The 21,445-nt window shown below is 39.3% G+C and overlaps 1 protein-coding gene across 1 annotated transcript in view; it reads right to left on the minus strand.

Annotated features, from left to right (window-relative positions):
• Positions 1–21,445, minus strand: part of LOC145670602 (pyrokinin-1 receptor-like) — a 598,788-nt gene that overhangs the window by 405,698 nt on the left and 171,645 nt on the right. The window lies entirely within an intron of this gene.

Here is a 21,445-nt window from a genome sequence, read left to right on the forward strand (position 1 = left end):
TTTTTGCTAAATTTACCTATAAAATTTCCCTCAGAAAATTTCCCTGGATTTTTCACGTTTTATCAAAAAAAATCCTTTTTCCTAAATTTACGTATGAAATTTCCCTAGATTAGGGCCCTCAAACTACGTACACTGCTTAGTATCTCTTTAACGGCTTAATAAAACAAGTTTAAACAAGTCTCGCCATAAGCTTTGTTATCATAAGGTACCAGACTATTGTCCTTGTTGTCCTATAACCAAATATACATAAACCTTATCAGTGATGCCAACCTGAAACAATATGAAATCCCATGTCGAGAGGCAAAAGGTCCCATTTTACGTATGAATTTCCCACGTTACACTAATTAAAAGTATGCTATAATATTTAAAAAAAATTCTCTGTGTTAGTCACTTTTTATATCATCTAAATGAATAATCCGCAAATTTCGATCTTCTCGAAAACTCCCATATATGCTGCTTATTATCTCTTTCCGAGAAAATAGGGTCAAAATCTCCCACGATATGGGATTTTTTCCCCACAGGTTAGCATCACTGAACCTTATCGTTGCATATTCGACATTTTAATTTCTTCGTGAATATGGTTTTGGTCTGTTAACCCTAGAAAGGTAAACTACGTAAATTTTACGTGTAAGAGTTGGAAACACTGATGTGACGTAGCAGGAACTGTGTGTAGAAATACAAACCTCTAGATATGCTATCGTGGGTTAGTTGGCTTGAAGCTCCGACGTTAATTACTTCGGTAGGTGTTACGTTGCCTGTGCCAAACGATTGAGTGTAGAACCTTATACGTAAATTTGACGTATGTTTACCTTTTAACGTAAAATCTTACACGTAAGTTTAGCGTGTGTTTACCTTTAGCGTTAGTTTTCTTGCACGCATTTTTTACGTATGTTTACCATCAATGGATCATTGTCATTCGTAAATATTTAATTATTACTACAAAAATGGACAAGTGTGGTGCAATAAATAGCGAGGAAGCTATTTTTACGGATATTAGAGGAACCTCTGTCGGAGTCATCTGCTTCTTCTTCTGATCTCACATCAAATTCAGCGTTATCTTCCTCCATTTCTGAATCTAAGATCCAGATTACTACCCTAGTGAAAATGATATTGAACAACATTTTGTGTCAGCAATTCGAACTGTTAAATGTGAAATCTCAAATTCAACCAAAGAAGCGGAAAGTTTCCACACGTAGTATAAACGAACATAGCAGTTTCGCCACGCATTCAAGAGAAGAATCTGGATAAAATTAGACAAAGGGCAGTATATTTGAGATAAGAAGGCAAATGAACTTCCAGTTGACGAAAGGCAAGTGAAAGTTAGTGGTGTTTCTGAATTGCTAGGAAAGAATGGTCCCTGGAACACAAATCCAATGACAGATTCAAGTGGAAAGATCCCAAGAAGGAACACTGCTATAACTGCAATAAGCCAGTATGTGGTGAACATCAGATCAAAATGTGTTATAACTGTGTGTGATTTGCGAACCAATCTGACTTATAATGTAAATGAACTATTCAATATGAATTCAATATTTCCTAGTAACAAAAATAATCAGTGATATATCTAGACTTTCTCAGAGGTTTGTTCTTAAGTGTTAATAATGTTTATTTTGCTTTTTTTTCTATGTACTTCTAAAAGATTTAGGATAATAGCAGCGCCGTAACTTAGATTTTTTCTGAGGGAGGGGGCAAACATTAATATGTGTATTTGGGCCCCTAGATAAAGTTGTTTTTATAATTCTTGTGCCCCCTCTCTTTCCATTTTCTCTTACTCTTTATGGGCCCGGAGCCTGTGGGCCCTCCCACACGGCAAGATCTGCGGGGCCGTTACTTACGCCCCTGGGCTCGTTCCATACATGACAAACTAATTAAGGGGACAATATTGACAAATCTCAAAGCCATACGAATAATTATTTTTTTAGGGCCTCTAATAGTAAATATTTGTTTACTGAAACGGGCTCACGACGCATTTTTGTTTTATTTACCTTTTGTGTGTATTTGTTTATGTAATGTAGCGAACCTGTTTGATGCTTCATTTATAATTTCGTGTTCGTACCGTATATGAGGTTAAAAAATTTTGTCTTAAAATGGGGCCTCTCAAGCGGCGGGGAGCTTCCCTAGGTTGCAGTTGTCACCCCTGCCCCCACAAATTACGGCCCTGGATAATAGTTGCGCTGTAATACTATCTAAACAACAAAACTTCAATTTTGGAACATTAAGCAAAGCAACAATAATATGAATCTATATTTATAGATCATTATTTAGTGTGTACGTAAATATTACGTATGTTTACCTTTAATGGGTTGATAGTGAAGTTTGCCTTTCTAGGGTTAATATTGATCCTAGATATTTGAAAATATGAATTGAAATACAAGGAAGTAATTAAAGCTAATGTTCTGTTCAGATTTTTTCCCCTTATATTACAAACTTTGTTTAACTATCTTGTCAATCTACACCAGTGCAATGGTAATATATTATAATTACATAGCACATTGATCACAATCTTTCCACGTGTTTCTTCCGGACATCTGGTGTTGACAATTGACACTACAAAAACAAATTTGCAGCAGTGCTATGAAATACGCATTAACCTTTAAGAGTAACAAAGTTCTTAATTCTGGCAATAATCCCAGCATTTGTAGGACCACGTGCGCTTAATACAGAAACATGCATGCATATGCATGGATTTTTTTTTTTTTTTTTTTTGTAATGACAGCATTAAAGAGCCAGAAAAAAAGGCAACAACACCGCTCTGCGTGAAATTTTTACAGGAAGACTGATGCAATGCATTAATCTTAGTTAATTCCCTTGGTCTCCAATCGAGGCCGTATCACTGAAGCTTGACGTTTCCCCCTCTAGCTCGTTAGATGCTGTTGATGTATTGATTCGATAACGCTTAAAAACCAACACCAGATAAGCGTATGGAAGTCACATATCAGTGCCAATAAATATACATAGAAGTCACTTCTTTGTAATTTTAATTATAAAACCTTTTTTTTCTCTCTTTTTATCTTATCCTGATTAATTTGACTATCTTGGGCTTCTTACACAGATATTAACGGGTGTGTTTGATCAATATGTTGCGATGTTTGATATTGGATTAAAATAATCGATCATGATCATTTTGAGGTTGGATTTTAGACGCTCACTCTTGTTTTCTTGTTAATTTTTGTGCTAAATGCGGCTGTTCTAATGTAGCACTAAAATCCTACTGGTACATTACATAGCAGGGTGATTCAGAAAGTAATGTCCCCAAGCCGACTACTTGGCCAATAGTATTGTACTGTTTATCATTAATGTACTGATGTTTAAGCTATAAAATGTCACTTGTTTTACCTTCGTATCTCTTCTCGTTCCAGAGTAATGGAGCAATCTATTTCATCCAGTGGTGATGTCCGGTTGAAACAGCTGGCTGTCATTTAAGTTCTGACTGTTGAAGGTTGTGCACCCAAGAACATTCACCGCCAGCGTCGAGTCGTGGATACACCATTATGACCCGCGAACGAAGCGTCATTTGATGGAATACCGCCACATGTCCTCTTCTGCGCTAAAAATAATTGAAAGTTGTCCCATTTGCTGGCAAAGTGATGTTGACATTTTGCTTCATCCTGCCTATAGTCCATATCTTGCACCCTGCGACTTTTGGCTCTTCCTGAAATTTAAGGATCACCTTAAGGGCCAACGCTACAGTTGTGAAGCGGGGGTGAAAGCAACAGTTCGACAATACTGTCACCAGTAGCCACCAATTCTTCGCTGACGGCATGAAAATCATTGTTTTGCATTGGTGCAAATGTGTTAAATCTAATGGGGACAATGTTAAAAAAAAAAAAAAAAAATCCATCATTTGTTGCTGACATCGCAAGCTTTCCACCGATACCTGTAATGATGCTACCTGTGAAAAATAAATAAAGCCATCTCCTTGGAGGCATGACTTTCTGGATCACTTTCGTATTATTGGCATAAACTAAAAAAGAATCCAAAGTTGAGGTAAAGACAACGGTAGAGTTCACGGAAGCGAATAAAATAATTGGGTAAGCGTAAATCGTCATCTGCAGTTTTCGATACAATCTAAAATCTTTCAGTTCAACGTTTCACGACTATGGCCTTTAAGCTAAAGGAGACGGATGATTAAGACAAGTGAATGATGATGAAATAATTAGCGGAATGAAAATGTGGGAGGAAAAGGGAGTACCCGGAGAAAACCCACGGACACTATGTTGTCCACCACAAACTTTTTTTGGTCGGGGATCAAACCAAGAACCCCACGCACCAAAGGTAAGTGCTCAACCACAGACACCGTGCTACCCTTCGAGACAATGGAGACAACCGATTTCTTTTAAAAACTTAATGCTACACGATAACCACGTCATAAATTAAAATGAAACTGATGCTGATACATATATAGGCCCTACTGTATGCAAGGTTGCCCTTTGGCGATTCTCAAATCATCATTGATTCACTTCAGCGGGAATGACTTAAATTCTCAGTGTATGTGTGTCTTATAATTACCTACTTAATACACATCTGCAATTTATTTGAACTGATGCGCACGAGACAAGATTTGTGGCTGTCTCGTCTCGAAAATGTGCGGTAAAAGTGATGTCTCGACTCGAAATATGTATATGTTTCTATTGGAAGAGCCGTGTCTCGACTCGAATTTTGTCTGGAAAATCCTCTCTCGGCTCGTCTCGTGCGCATCCCTAGCACTGTGTCTTCTGAAATTATCGTATATTCACCTATTATCGCAAAGGCATTATCGTATAAGGCTTAAATTTTCGTATATCATAATATATTATCGTCGTATCGTTGGCAAGCCTGTATAGCACCATATTGCAATGTTCTATTTGGTGGTCTAAAATAACAAATCCGGGATTTAAACCCATCACCTTTCTATTTAAAATAAAGACTTATAAAAGTTTTAGAAAGTTCTTGTAAGTCTCTAAATGTTCTTCGAGTTAAATAAAGTTCTCGCTACACAAAAGTGCCCTCGGAATAAAGATTCAATTGTCTTTAGCTCGTAATAGCCTTAGACAGAAAAAAGAGGAAATGAAATGAAATCTTTAAGCTTAACGTCCCAAGATTATGCCGGTTAGGCTAAAGGAGACAATGATAATGAGAGATGAGTGAAAATGGTGGAATGAAGAAAGTGGAAGGAAACGGGAGAACTCCGAGAAAACCCACGAGCACGGTGTTTGTTCACCACAAAGTCCACACGGCGCGAGGTGGGATCGAACCAGGGACCCCAAGCACCGGAGGCAAGTGGAATAAAAAATGTTATTAAAAAGTATAAGGGCAACGAAGCTCCACCATTTGGATCACCAACAAAATTGCCTAGGAAGCGGGAATGCACGAAGGCCACCTCCACCATGCAGAGGAAACTTCGCAAAATGGCAATGCAAGAAAATCCGCCAACATAAAGGTGTATGGTTAATCGTCTTGACGTGTCTTTGGGGACTGTGAGCTGGACATTACACCATAAACTCAAGCTGGAAAAAGTCATGAAAGCTCGCGGCCATCTTCTCACGGATGCCCACAAAAAGGAACGAAAGTGTAACGCCCGGAAGCTGTACGAACGGCATCTGGGAAAACAAAGGTGGATGTACGTCGTAACGCTCGATGAAGCATGGATTTACCTTTCCGACTGCGGCAAACCAAGAGCCATCATGTACCGAGAGAAAGGCGCCAAGAACTTCAGAAGATGGGTCCGGGAATGGATACCTGTCCGTGATTGACAGGTGGACCATGTGAAAATGCACGACACTTGCAGAATAATTAATCCGATAAAAAGGACCATGAGAAATTGTTCGATAATGGACACCATGTGAAATTGCACCGTGCAAAAATGCACGACAGCGCCTAGCCCCCCAGGCCCCGGGCTTGATCCCCCACTGACCCGAAGAACGATAAACATTCTTCGTTACGGCGGTTAAAGCCAGCACCCAAATCACTAGCAGTTCCCAATATTATTTAATATTTAAATATCCAACAGTACGTTCTTATTTTCTACGCACATATTCGTCTATTTCTATGCACATATTCGCCTATTTCTATGCACATATTCGTCTATTTCTAGCATCAAATATTTTCCTCATAACTTTTTCAGTTACTGAAGTTTAGTGAGGAGCGAAGAGAAGCGAAAAATACACTTAGTTACACTAACAGCATTTTACGAAAAAGAAGACAAAAAAAGAGACAAAAGTGTCGATGCTAACGGATATATGCCAGAAAACCAAATAAATTTATGCTCATCATACAGTAACATGTACACATCAGACAAGGAAAAAGAAATTGATTACGTCACAGTAGAGCAAGCGACATGGTATACAGAAAGCGAAAACGAAAAAAAAAATACATCATTGTTCTGTATAAACAATTTTCCATTCGCTTGTTATGCAAACGGATACAGGGTCGAAAGGAAAAAGAACATATGAAGGTCGGATCGAGCAAGCAGCAACATCGTCTTGTGTAAAGAAGCAATGAAGACTCGAAAATTTTAAAAACAAATAATAAGACGAGATTTGTCGACAACATTTTTGATTTATTTATTTGCTTGTTACAGCACAATATTCAAGGTTACACTGTTATCGAAAATGTTTAATGACCTGAATTTTTATTGTAATCCAATTTATCTTGCTGTCTCCAGCAATTGTGCAGACTTTCTAAGCCACCCATTTGATAGCTGTAATATAAGAATTCATCGTCGCTGACAAAAATAATGTCGGCACTACTATTCATTCCACCTATCTTATGGTAAATGAAAAAAAAATCTCCCTTTTCTTTCTCCCTCTTCGTCACTTCAATAGTAGAAATAAAGTAACTAAGTTAGAAATGGAAACTTCTTTGTAACATACTAATCGTGTAAAATTGACGTCATTGGTGCTCACAGGCAGGTTCTATTGCAAATTTGGAGTGAAAAAGGTAAGTGTGGGAACTTTGAGGAAGACTGGCAAAGTTTGAAGGAGATAGGTAATTTTGGGATGGAATAATGGTAAATTTAGAGGAAGATAGGTACCTTTAGAAGGGAAGAATGGTAAATTTAGAGGGATATGGTAATTTTGGAAAGGAAGAATTGTTAATTTAAAGGGAAATAAGTAATTGTGGGAGGGAAGGATGTAAATTTAGAGGGAGATAGGTAATTTTGGGAGGAAAGAATTGTAAATTTAGAGGGAGACAGGTAATTTTTGGAGGGAATAATTGTAAATTTAGAGGAAGATAGGTAATTTTAGAAGGGCAGAATTGTAAATTTAGGAAGGAAGAATGGTAAATTTAGAAAGATGGGTAAATTTTGAACAGAAGAATGGTAACTTTGGGAGGGAAGAACGGTAAATTTAGAGAGAGATAGGTAACTTTGGGAGGGAAGAATGGTAAATTTAGAGCGAAATAGGTAATTTTGGGAGGGAAGAATGGTAAAATTAGAGGAAGATAGGTAATTTTTGAAAAGAAGAATGGTAAATTTGATGGGAAGAGATAATGAAAAATAAGAGAAATTGTGCCCAAGCCCTTGGGGAGAGTGAGCACCCTTGCTTGATGTCATTAAGAACGCAATGCTGATAGTTATACTAGCAACACTTGGGCGCGCTCGTCTCTGATTGGCTAAGGGACGTCACGTGATCGCATTACATGTATGGCATCATAGGAGTCAATGTCTTCTTGATTTTGACAAATACCTTGGCCTACCTCCAAAATTTTGGGAGAGGTGGATAGAATCAATCCGCTAAATTTTCGAAATTGCCGAAACTCAACTTTTGGAGTGCCCTAACTGGTTCGAGTGTCGTCACACTGATTTTTTTGGACTTATATGCAGCTTGTAGATTCTTCAACTGTTCTTCTGTTAACAACCTTGATGGTTCAGAGGTAGAACGCCTACCTATGGTGCGTGGGGTTTCTGGTTCGATCCCAGTCTGAAAAGGTTTGTGGTGATAACATAGTGCCAGTGGGTTTCCACGGACCACTCCCGTTTACTCCCACAATTTCATTTCACTAATTCTGCCATCTTTTAGTTCCCTTAATTATCTATTTCCCTTAGCCTGAAGGGCATAACTGACGTTAAAATAAAATATTTCTTTTAATTTCTTAATTCCTTTTGATAGATCGGGTGCGATTTTATCTGTCCTTTCTGGCAATGGGTTGGTTTCTTCTGCGTACCTACAATCATTTATGTTATTAATACATTACTATTATTATTCAATGACTATTACAGATATAATAAGTATTGGAAAAGAGAAAATGGAGTTTTATGAAAAGGTCACACTAATATGAACTGAACACATGTGCTACATTGATTGAAGGGAGAGAGAGAGAGAAACAGTTGAGAATGCTCGAACAGCATTCCTAAACGAGCTTTAAAAAATTTATTTTTTCTTATTTACTTCCGCAGACCTTATACCAATTGTTCTATGTATTTCATATTATACTCATTAAACAATTCTTGTAATATAGTATCAATTTACAATTTCCTTGAGTACTAAATTTTTTCCACATATGTTGTTTAGAGTTCTGTTAAAACGTTCTAATATATGTTGTTTTACGAAAACACATGCTCAAAATGTAGGTCTCAAAACTGAAAAAGTGGCAAAATATCATCTCTCTATGACTTACGGTTCCCGAGATATGGCTCCTTAAAACTCTGGAAATAGGCCATTTTTTTGGCTAATACCTCGGGAACGGTAAGAGTGACGCGAAAAATTAATTTACTTTCTCAGATAGTTTTTGATGCTCTATCGAATGCAGGGTCCAAAATTGAAAAAAAGATCCCAAATAACAGAGACGGACAGACAGACAGACAGACACACGGACACAGAGAATTCAGTTACGAACCTTTCAAGTTCGTTGAAAATGGGGAATCACGGCGAGGAAGAGCTGAAACTCTAACCCTCATCGCTCTAAATCTTAAGGGTCATCACTACAGCGAAATTAAACTACCGCTAATTTTAGAGTTTTTTTCTGTAATATTTTCGAAACAAATAAAAATATTAGAAAAGTAGAAACGTAGTTAACTAGACTATACGATTTTGCATGTGATACCGTTATCACAACTAATTTATCTGCTTTCGATTTGGAACTGTAGCTAGATTTAGCATTTTTGCGGGTTCTGTTAATAGTGGCATACCAAAAGCGGTTAGGTGAATTGTGGTAAAGATAGAGGAATCTGCAGTATCATAGAAGGAATCGTTGATCATTCCTTAGTGCTCTGGAATTGGGGTATTTCTTGAAAAATCAATCAGACAAAAGTGTCAATTACCAACACGGACTAGTTGGCGAAATTCATGTACGAGTATAGTCTTGAATATTTCGTGTAAATGTCATCTTACTGTCGTTCATAGTCTGATTGACACACTAATATTTTAATCGGAAATATTTATACTTAACCACTGTGGACAAATTGAGTTAATGGTTTTAGTGCTTTCGGTAGTTCTGTTCTTTCTCGATCTAATCATTGCTAGTTTTGGAGGTACGCAAAGGTAATATGATACTGGGACCTTTCTTCATAAGTACAACAATATTGAGATATCCGTAGCTGTTTTCTGATTCTTGTATTCATGAAGATTTGTTTTATAATTTAAAATTATTTGGAGATTGGAACACGCATGCATTTAAAAGGTAATACGATCAATAGATGGCACCTGATAATTTTACCAATTTTACGTTAGACTTGGCAGACAAACCAGCTCTGTTGTACAAGGTTGTTTTTATTTATTTTTGGATTAGCTTAAGAAGACGATTCTACCAAATAGAAAATACGATGTGAAACATTTTTCGTGTAGGAATTAGAGTATGAATATAAGTAATTACTGTCAGTGCACAATATATTGCAATGAATTTTGAGTGATATTGAAAGTATTGTATGTGTAAATGTGCTCTTCCACTATCCTCATTCACGCGTATACCCTCCGTCGCTCACGCGCCGCTCCCTCCGGATGCATCCCCTCTCAACAAAGGATGGCCAAAAGCGGTTCCTAGCTGAACCGTTATTTGCCTCTGAACGGATCCGGTTTTCGGATCCAGGTCTGGAACCGGTTTTTAAGATCCGGTTCCAAAACCGGATTTTTGGATCCAGATTTGGAACAGGTTCCTAAAATACGGTTCTGGAACCGGATTTTCGGATCCAGGTCTGGAACCGCTTTCAGAATTTTGTGGCCATCCCTACGCTAAACCCTTGCTGCTAGCAGGCATTGAACAGTGTGCTAGGTGAAATGGTGGAAGCCACAGGAAGGCCCCCAGGCGGCGGCCGCTTGTCTCATTTGCCTAAACTAGTGTTGGGCAAATTTCAATTGAATTAACAATTAACAATTAATCTGTAAATTTAATTGTTAATTGTAATTAACAATTGAAAAAAGTAATGGTTAATTGTTAATTGCAGTTGGCCATTAATAAAGGAGAATCAATTGCAATTGATCAATCGATTGAAACTAATTGCAGTGGAAAGTAATTGCAATTGAATTCTGTAATTCAATTGCAATTGAAATTAATTGGCAATTGATTCAATTGCAATTGATTTCCACAAGAATTACTTTCAATTGATTGATGAATTGCAATTGATTTTCACTGATTAATTTTCAACACTGTAGTTCAGAGAGGGCGTGGGGCAATGAAAACTTTAGCCACGACCAATTAACTCACTACCGGTCGTGACCCACCACCCACCATAAACCACTCTTACCCACTGTGACCCACAGACCCACCAAAACCCCTCTTCTCTACTGACTAAAGAGTTTAAACTTGTAATAAAACAAGCCTATAAAATTATCACTCATCGGAGTTTGAATTTCTACGACCAATCGCTCAAGCACCGCACTAATACAATAACGGCGGATCAGACCTTTCTAATATAAATAAAATAGAGTTTGTTCGTGTGTATGTCTGTCTATCTTTGTGCGGCCTGTGGACGAGACGAATGGACCGAAACTTTTCAAAATTTGTTCACGGGTAGCTTGGTCTAGGCCCCAGACCAAGAGCAAGATTTTTTTTTTTTATTTCTTACTAGGGGGTCTCCAGGGAACGTTTATCGGGACCGGCCTGGGGACCAGAAAAGTCGACCGAGAGTTACCAAATTTTGGTCAAAGATACCTTGGTCCAGGTCCCACACCAAGGCAAAGCGTTTTCAACAAAATTCGAACCAGGGGGTCTCAGGGGGGCGTTTACCGGGACATGTAAAAGTAGAACGATATCAGTGTCGATTTCATAGTTTTCGCGGTCGCTGAGATCAATGTTGAAACTCCGATTGCATTAACTTCCAAATTCACCGTATTCGGCTGCGGGCCGTGGGTCAACAACGGAGGGGGGGGGAATACCGAAACGTAAAAGTAATCCAAAATGGCCGATATTAGTGTCAAATCCATAGTTTTCGCGGTTGCTGATATCAATGGCGACACTACCATTAGCGATGACTTTCAAATTCATCCACCGTTGTATGCGGGTCTTGGGTCACCAGAGGGGGGAATTCCGAGACATGTAAAAATAATCGAAAATGACCGATATTAATCTCAAATCCATAGTTTTCGGGATAGCTGAGCTCACTGGTGAAACTCAAGACCGCGTTTACTTTCATATTTAGCCCCCCATCAGCTAAGAAAGGGGGGCATCACGAGACATGTAAAAATAATCCACAATGACCAATGTCAAATCCGTAGTTTTCGCGGTGGCTGATATCAACGGTGATACTTTCATTAGCGATGATTTTCAAATTTAGCCACCATTATATGCGGGTCGGGAGTCACCGGGGGTGGGGAATTGCGAGACGTAAAAATAATGGAAAGTGACCGATATTAGTGTCAAATCCATAGTTTTCGCGTCGCTGAGATGAATGGTGATACTTTCACAGGCGTTGACTTCCAAATACAGCCCCCATCGGCTGTGGGCCAGAGGCATTGTTGTTTCAAAATTGGAACCAGAGGATTATAGGGACTTTTATCGGCATATGTAAAAAGTAGTAGAAAATGGCAGATGTTAGTTTCACATTCATAGTTTTCGCGGTATTGGTTGGGGGTTGGTGGGGGCCAGAGGAGATTTTTTCACAATACGAACCAAGGGGGTCTGAGGGGGGTTCAGCGGGACATGTAAAAGTAGTAGAATTTGTGTCGAATCCATATTTATTGGGGTTGCTCAGACGTATAGTGACACCCCCGATAGTGTTTACGTTCGAATTGAGCCCCCATCGGCCTTCCCAATGAATACACATGTACGTTGTTGGATATATATTCACACAAAATATATCAAATTTTAGAAATGTTTCTTAATTGTTCTCCCGTTGTTCAGTTTGTTTACATTGATATTTTATCTGATCCGTGCGAAGAACGGGCATAACAGCTAGTACGAAATGGTAAAGTGTTTGTTATGGAACAAATTACAATTAATTCAATTATATAGATAATAATTATAATTATAATTAATAATTATTTTCTTGTTGAATTATATATACTTTTCAGTGGAAAACTGAATAAAATTTAAAAGTCCCAAATCAACGTAAAGTAGACCAACGTAAAGGAAAAATGTATAAAATTTTCCATATAATTAAGCTTACAAACTTAAATGGAAATTTAGCTTAATTACATGGAAATTTTTTGAGTCGTTTTGTGCGCCTTTTTTCCTCGTTTTCTGCGTCACCGGAAATGGGTTAATGTTATCCTACAAATATGGCGGAACAAGTTAATGCGATTTCGAGGTCGTTTCCTTCACATAATCTTGTGCGTGTTTTCTACCGTTTTGTAAGCCTATTTCCACGTTTTGTGAATCAATGGTAGTGGGTCAAAATGGGCATTCAATGTAGGAAGAAAAATGATCCACTCTCCAACCAGTATCGAATTTCAAGGTCGCTTTTTCGCATTGTTCAGTGCATGTTTTTACCGTTTCTGCGCATATTTTCACGTTTTGTAGGCCAACAAAAGTGAGTCAAAGACGACCTACAAATATGGCAGAAAAAGACATATTCATTCCACTTTCAAGGTCCATTTTGACCCTCTCCCACTGATACACAAAGCGACACAAATCATGCATAAAAAATGTGAAGGAAACGACCTCGACATTCGATGGTGACGGAACAGCATTAAGTTATTCCGCTATACTTACAGGCCATTTTGACCCATTTTCGTTGTCGCACTAAAGTGGAAATAAGAGCACAAAACAGTACAAAGCAAGCACTATACGATGCGAAAGAAACGACCTCCAAATTCGATAGTGGCGGAACAATGGCTCTATTTCCTCACACATTGATAGACCATTTTGACGCATTTCTGGTGATGCTCAAAACGTGGAAGTAGGCGAACAGAATGGTACAAAATACACACTAAATGATGCGAAAGAACCAACCCCGAAATTCGATAGTGGCGGAACAGTGAGCCATTTAACTCCCCTTTAAAGCCCCGTTTAACTCGCCTCGGGTGACGCACAAGACGAGAAATAGGTGCAGAAAACTTTTTTAAAAAAAGGAAATAAACGATGCGAAAGTAACGATCTAGAAATTCGATAGTGTCGGAACAGTGGGTCATTTTCGTCACACCTTGGAGGCCCATTTTGACACACTTCTGGTGACGCGCAAAACGTGGAAATAAGGGCACGAAACGGCACGAAACATTCACTAGTCGATGCGAAAGGAAGGACCACGAAATTCGGTAGTGACGGAGAAGTGGGTCATTTTCGTCACACTTTGGAAGCCCATTTTGACACACTTCTGGTGACGCACAAAACGTACAAAACAGGCACTAAACGATGCGAAAGAACCGACCCCGAAATTCGATAGTGGCGGAACAGTGAGCCATTTAACTCCCACTTTAAAGGCCTGTTTAACTCACTTCCGGTGGCGCACAAGACGAGGAAGTAGGTACAGAAAACTTAAAAAAAAAAAGACACTAAACGATGCGAAAGAAACGACCTCGAAATTCGATAGTGTCGGAACAATGGGTCATTTTGGTCACACTTTGGAGGCCCATTTTGACACACTTCTGGTGACGCACAAAACGTGGAAATGGGGGCACGAAACAGCACGAAAATTCAGTAGTCGATGCAATAGGAAGGACCTCGAAATTTGGTAGTGGCGGAACAGTTGGTCATTTTCGTCCCACCTTCGAGGCCCATTTTGACCGCCTTCCACTGACGCACAAAACGTCGAAATAGGCGCACAAAAGGGTACGCGATGTGAAATTAACGACCTCGAAATTCGATATTGGCGAAACAGTGGGTCATTTTCGTCCCATCTTGGAAGCCCATTTTGACCCACTTCTGGTGACGCACAAAACGTGGAAATGGGGGCACGAAACAGCACGAAAATTCAGTAGTCGATGCAATAGGAAGGACCTCGAAATTTGGTAGTGGCGGAACAGTTGGTCATTTTCGTCCCACCTTCGAGGCCCATTTTGACCGTCTTCCAGTGACGCACAAAACGTCGAAATAGGCGCACAAAACGGTACGCGATGTGAAATTAACGACCTCGAAATTCGATAGTAGCGGAACTCTCGGTCATTTTCGTCCCATCTTGCAAGCCCATTTTGACCCACTTCCCATGACGCACAAAACGGCACAAAACGATGTGAAGGAAACGACCTCGAAATTTCTTTGGTGGCGGAAGAGCAATATTTGTAGGCCCATTTTGACCCACTTCCGGTGATGCACAAAATGTGGAAATAGGCGCACAAAGCGACACAAAACACGCACAAAAGATGCAAAACAAAGTACCTCGAAATTCGTTGGTGGTGGAACAAGTTAATGACGCCATGAGCACCAATATAAGTATATACTGTAGTTCTTACCAGGGGGCGCGGTGGGTCAGTGGTAGAGCGTTCACCTCCGGTGCTTGAGGTCCCCGGTTCGATCCCACCTCGCGCAGTTTGCACTTTGTGGTGGACAAACACCGTGCTCGTGGATTTTCTCGGGGTTCTCACGTTTCCTCCCACTTTCTTCATTTCATTTATTTCCCATCATCACCGTCTCCTTTAGCCTAACCGGCATAAGCGTGGGACGTAAAACTAAAGATTTCATAACATTTTTGTAGTTCTTACCATCAAGGCTGAGAACTGCACGGTCCAATTTTTTAGCCAAAGTAGAAGCCCAACCGGAATAGTGATGTCAACCGCCCGGCTCGGTTCAACTGAGCGTACAGCTTGAGCTGGCTTGGTTGGTATTACCCATCGACTGGGCTCAATTGAGCCAATGGCTTGAACCGGCTCGGTAAAGACGACTTATCGACTCGGCTCGATTGGAGCCAATGGCTCGAACCAGCTCCGTTGAAACGAGTCCATAGGCTGGGTGCGAGTCAGCTTAACTGAGCCAATGGCTCGAACCGGCTCGGTTGGGGTAAGCAATCAGCTTGGTTCGGTTCGGCTCGTGTGAGCCATCGGCTCGAACTGGCTCGGTTGGATGAGCTGTTGGCTCGGCTCACTTCTCGGTTCGGCTCGATAAGTGAATGAGCTGTGAGCGAGCCCCTTGAGTCATTCATAACCCTAAACCCAGGTCGAGCAGTTTTAAACATGTTTGGCTGGAATCCCATAACTTCTAACAATTTTTGGCTCAAGCCCGAATACTTGCTCCTCCTGAACTCAAACCAAGAACCTCGTGACCGATGTCCTTGCCTCCTGAAGATTTCTTGACTACCGAGATCGACAGTCAACTAATATTTAGTATTCCGATACAAACCGCCTATATTCCATGTTTATACAGGTACACGGTGTTATAATAATAATAATAATTAGTTATAGTCGTAGTAGTAGTATCATTGATAATTATATTGTCTATGTAGGATACTTGAAGATAGTAGTACTTGGAACTACACAAAGGATTTAGCTCGAATCGGCTCGACTCGACTGGAAACTCTATCCGAATTCGAGTCGAGTTGGAGGAAATTTTTCGAGCCGAGATCTCGAGTCGAACTCAAATATGTCTGCTTCGAGTCGAGTCGAGTTTTAAAGAAAACTCGCTCGAACTCGCTCGTGCCCATTCCTATTGTATGCATGACGGGCATATAGAGTTCTTTCGAGGGGGATAGAACCATAAACATAATATATTTAAACAATACTTAGTTTCACGACTTTCTTCCCAGGGGAGGAAAGGGACGGTAGGTATCCAGCATTTCTTATAAGTACCTTATTTGAAATACGTAAAACAGTAACAAGTGGACAATACAATATACACACATCTTCTTATCTTCAGTTTTAATTGCTGATTTCAATTGCAATTAACAATTACAATTAACAATTACAAGTTTCAATTGTCAATTGCAATAAATAATTGAATGTTTCCATTGCACCCTTTACAATTAACAATTAAAAGTTTCAATTGCCTGGTGACCAATTAACAATTAACAATTGACGAAAATTTAATTGGAAATTTTATGATTGAATTCAAATGCAATTGAAATTAATTGTCAATTACAAATTGAAATCAATTGCAATTGATTTTCAGAGCAATTACTTTCAATTGATTGATCAATTACAATTGATTTCAATTGATTTTGCCCAACACTGGCCTAAACTGTGTAACTGGCAAACTCATTGGCTAAAAAGGCAAATTGGCAAACTCATTTGGCTAAACAACCACTGGTGGACCAAATTTTTTTTCTGGAGGGCACAAGCGGGTCTGGGCGGAGAGGACACAAGCGCATGGTGCCCTTTGCAGTGTTTTGAAGGTGAACTTTGTGCCTCCTTTACGGGTCTTTGCGGTCTTTCGGATCCCTGTTTGGAACCGGTTTCTAAAATCCGGTTCTGGAACCGGGTTTTCGCATCCAGGTCTGGATCCGGTTCTGAAAACCGGATCTCCAAGAACCGGTTCCGCAGGAACCGAAACTCTATAGCCATCCCTACACTCTGTAGCACAAGTTGGTTCGTGTTTTATGCACTGTAGTTTTTATGCCATACGTCCACAATGTATTTATACTGAACCCTCCTGAAGACAATCTACAAGTAGTAATGCAGCTTCTAATTTCGTACATGCTTTGCTAACGAAATACAAAGCTCTGACCTAACCTGAAAATCAGAGGTGTAGCCAACAGGTTTACCTAGGAAGGGTCTGTCGTTTTTGAGGGGAGGGGGCAGCTACTATGATGTCACTAGGACACTGCAACTCTAAATTATTTTCCTTACTGCTAAAATCTTGCACATTTTGTTCCTTTTTTGCAGCAGCAGCAGAATTATCTTCTGAGCTGCGTTTCCTGCTTTCTTTCTTAAAATACTTTAGTAAAGATATACTCGCCTTTTCCTGAGCACAAGATAAACTTTTCGCCGTGGGTTACTGAAAAACCACTGTTGCCAAACAACAAAAGTTTTTTCCATGTCAAAGGAATTTGATATATCTCTGCTATAAAAATAACTTTAATGGTTACGTTTCCGTTCACGATACAAATTCTCGTATTGGCATAGATTGACAATTATTTTAAAACAGGTCTATATAAAATATTTTCTTGCTTCATATCGGAGATGATCCGCAGAGGAGTATTAGCTCAATCGATTGTAGCAGATGTAGTAGCAAGCTGTGTCTTTGGTAATTCCTTACACGGAAGAGATACCATACTATTTTTCGATAGGTAAGGATCGGTAAATAATTTACCGTAAATTATTAATTATATGTAAACTTTGTTATTTTTAAATGACTGAAGCCAGGTAATCTTACGATTACGTTTTAAAAGTTGGTCATTTAGGGAGTCCAGGAAATCATTTGGGGGGCCTGGCCCCGATGGGCCCCCCGTGGCTACACCCTTGCTGAAAATGTAAGACATGTGTCAAAATTTGGTAGAACTGACTGGTTAAATAATGCTTTATTTTTTATATTTTTAAAAGAAAAAGTACTGGAACTAACAGTAATAGTATTGCTTACTCGACAGGAGAGACGAAGTAACATTTCAAAACATAACGTTCTCAGTACGGGAGACATACGCAAACTCACCAGATGGCATTTCTTTATCACTCCCTTAGGTACGGAAACATGAACAGTGACCCCTAGCTATAGACTTGGAAACATCCCACATGAGTTGTGTTCCTAATGAGAGAGCAGCTGCATTCAGAAGGAAATATGTACACTCATGTCCAAAATGATTGCCGTATATGCCTAACTGTCGTGTTGCACGAATATAATTGGTTAATGATATCGCAGGGTACTTTTAATACTTTTTGTACGTGTATAATCGGCAGAGACATATGTGAGGTAAATTTCATGTCAAAAGAGCTGAAAATAAGAACAATATAACGAAAAAAACTTTTATTGTCCATTTTGCAACATTTTGCTGTGCTCATTCTAATTTTCGTATTTTTTTCTATAAAATTTATTAGATATATACATTTTCTGATTATACACATAGTAACAGTATTAAAAGTACCCTGCTTTATCGTTATGTAATTATATTCGCACAGCAAGACAGTTATACATATGCGACAATGATTTTGGACATGAACAGGGGTGCCCACAAGGGGGGGCTATGACGCAAAGTGCGTCATTGAAATATTTGGGGGGGTTAAAAATCTGTATAAATATGTTTGAGGGAGTGTAAGAATTAATCGAAAAGAAGATTTTTTTATGGAAGAACACTTACGGGTAGACAATTGGGGGGGTGCGTCATGAACATAAGAGGGGTGGGCACCACTGGACATGAGTGTACCTAATGGAGATTTTTAAGTTTTGAAATTATCTTCATAATTTTAGAACTTATATTTGTCAATTATTCTCACAGGTAATATTGAATACATCAAGTTAACTCTCAAACAACTCTCATGTTAAAGATGGTGATTAGAAAGGTTAACACTTACTGCATCGTGTTCTGAATAGTCCCGGTTTGGGTGGGATTAACCAGAAATTCTACGTCTTGTCCCGGAGGATTTTTTGTTCTGTGAATGTGTTCACCATGACTGTTAAAATTTCAAGTTCAATCTTCCGTCTTTTGAATAATGAATACACGTACGATACGTTGTTTACGAAAATAAATAAACAAAGTACAAGTGTGCAACTATCGCAATCGGAAGTCCCAGGGATAAAAATAATGTTTTAAAAATTTAGCTGAAGTGGCAACGGCTGATCCTCCCAGCAGCAATGGTTATAATAAAAACCATTGGTGTTCCTGCCTTTTCCGTGTATGTTTATGGAATTTATTTTCTTCTTTACACAGAAAATCCTTCAGAATAAAGACATTCTAATTATTTGATTTGATACTTTTAGCTGGACCAATTTTTTTTTGTTAATTGTTTGTATTTCAGTAAGTACAACCCTAAACGTTTCTTAGTTGAATATGCCATACTCAAAGTATGTGTGTTTGTGATGTGATATATATACTGAAGGTCGATCCGCGTATATGTGTCCAATTTTACACCCGTACCCCTGACCACAGAAGCGACCGAACCAAGTGGTTAAACGCGTATGCTATACCTGGAGGTGCATTCTACCGTCTGTCAAGCGAAACTGTGTATCGTGTGCATCATGGCTCCAAAGGTGAACCGTTTTTGGAAGGGCTACGTAATTGGACTTTTCCACGCCAAATATTCGGTTTCTAAAATTCAAAAGCAGTGCAAAGAAAATGGTTGTGCATTGGGTTCGACGACTATCAAGAACATAATCAAGCAGTATATAAAAAAAAGACATACCAGGTAAGCATTCACCCACTAAGGGGTCGAGGAAGCGAACGTGTACCACAGTGACTCCACAAGTAGCTCAGAAGTTGCGGCGAATGGCCTTACAAGAAAATCCCCCTCCGCAACGTGTGATGGCAGTTCGATTCCACATACCACAGTCAACTGTTACCGCGCCCTGCGTGGGAAATTAAACCTCCGGAGGGTCTTTAAAAGTCATGGATATTACCTAAGTGCGGCCCATCGCCGTGAGAGAAAGACCAACAGCAGGCGCCTCTATGAACGCCATCTATCTGGGGAAAACTGGAAGTTTGTGGCCACACTAGATGAAGCATGGGTGTATCTATCAGATTGTGGCAAAATTCGCTCGATAACTTACACTTCGCGAGATGCAAAAAGCCGTCCTGCGTTCATCCGTCATTGCAAAGCAACTTTCTCGAAAGGATTTATGGTTGTTGCCGGTTACTCTTATCAGGGCAAGTTAACAATTAGTCAGGTCCCTAAAAACTGTAAAATCAACTCTGCATTCTTTCAGCAACATATACTGACCCCAAATTATACAGAACATCTGCCTCGTTTGTATGGGCATGCCATAAAGCAAGTGTCTGTGCATATGGACAAGGCCTCCTCACATACATCTCGTTCTACACAGAATTTTCTGAAGCAGATAAAGACAGACACAGGTATTCGTGCTATTCCATTTCGTGATATACCAGTGAAATCACCAGATGCCAGTCCCATGGATTTCTGTGGGTTTGGTCTACTGAAAAGGGCACTTTCTTCTCGTCGTGTCACTACTCTCGGGGGCCTGTGGAAAGCTTGCCGGGAGGAATGGGAGAAGATTCCACTTCCTGTACTTCGTCGTAGTCTTCTACAGTGGAAGTTACGGCGCAAGACTATTGCCATAACACATGGCCATCACATTGAGCCCAACCGATGGTGGTCCCGTGGATTTTCATAAGGTTAGTGCTATTTCAAAATTGGACACATATACGCGGATCGACATTCTGTATATAAAGATTCGACTCGTACAGTTAGCCTGAAGAATTGGAAAACCAAGATATGGGAATCACAAAAAAGAAAAAAAAGAAGACGAAGAAGAAGTGAAAGATATCAAAAGCGATCTATCTAACTTTGCTCAACAAATAAAAACTTTTTTATGCCCTGGCGATGAAAATAAGTGATTCTTAAGGAAACGTTGGTTTCGAAAATCACCATAAGAATGCCCTGTCACGTCAGGTTCCAAAGATGTAAGTTACAATAAAGGAATAAGATCTAAGATGAAAGCTATTTCTCGGACACTGAATATATATATCTAAAAAAAAAAATACTATTTGCTATCCCTTATTCTGTTTGTTCTTTGGTGATATGTGTTGAAACCGGAAATGGCTAATTTGAACCACTTCCGGTTTCATTAAGAGAGAAGAGAACATATTCTTGCAATCCTGTATCGATTGTAAAAATCCTAATCTCGATACCTCTTACTGTTTATGGAAATTATACTGAAACTAAAAGTAGGAAATTTAAACCACTTCCAGTTTTGGTACAGTTTTACGGGTTGTAATGATATGTTCTTTTGAGATTCTGAATGGACTGAAGAAAACCAGTTGTCGTTATTTATTACCATTTCTGTTTTATGGCGATAAATATGGGAACTGGAAGAGGTTAATTCGAAGTACTTGCGGTTTGACTAGAGTGTTAATAGAAACTATGAAATTATGGACCAATTCCTGGTAAGCTGAATTGATCACAGAAAAAAAGGCATGTCGATATCTCTTACTACCGTTTTTGCTCTGTAAAAAAAAATCGGAATAGTTAATTTGAACCACTTCCGCTTTCGGTACAGTGTTACGGATAGTCGTGGTATATTATTGGCTTGAGTCACTGAATTGTCTGAAAAAATATCATTG

This window comes from Thermobia domestica, chromosome 14 (assembly GCF_964235325.1).
Source record: "Thermobia domestica chromosome 14, izTheDome1.hap1.1, whole genome shotgun sequence".
Taxonomy (NCBI): domain Eukaryota; kingdom Metazoa; phylum Arthropoda; class Insecta; order Zygentoma; family Lepismatidae; genus Thermobia; species Thermobia domestica.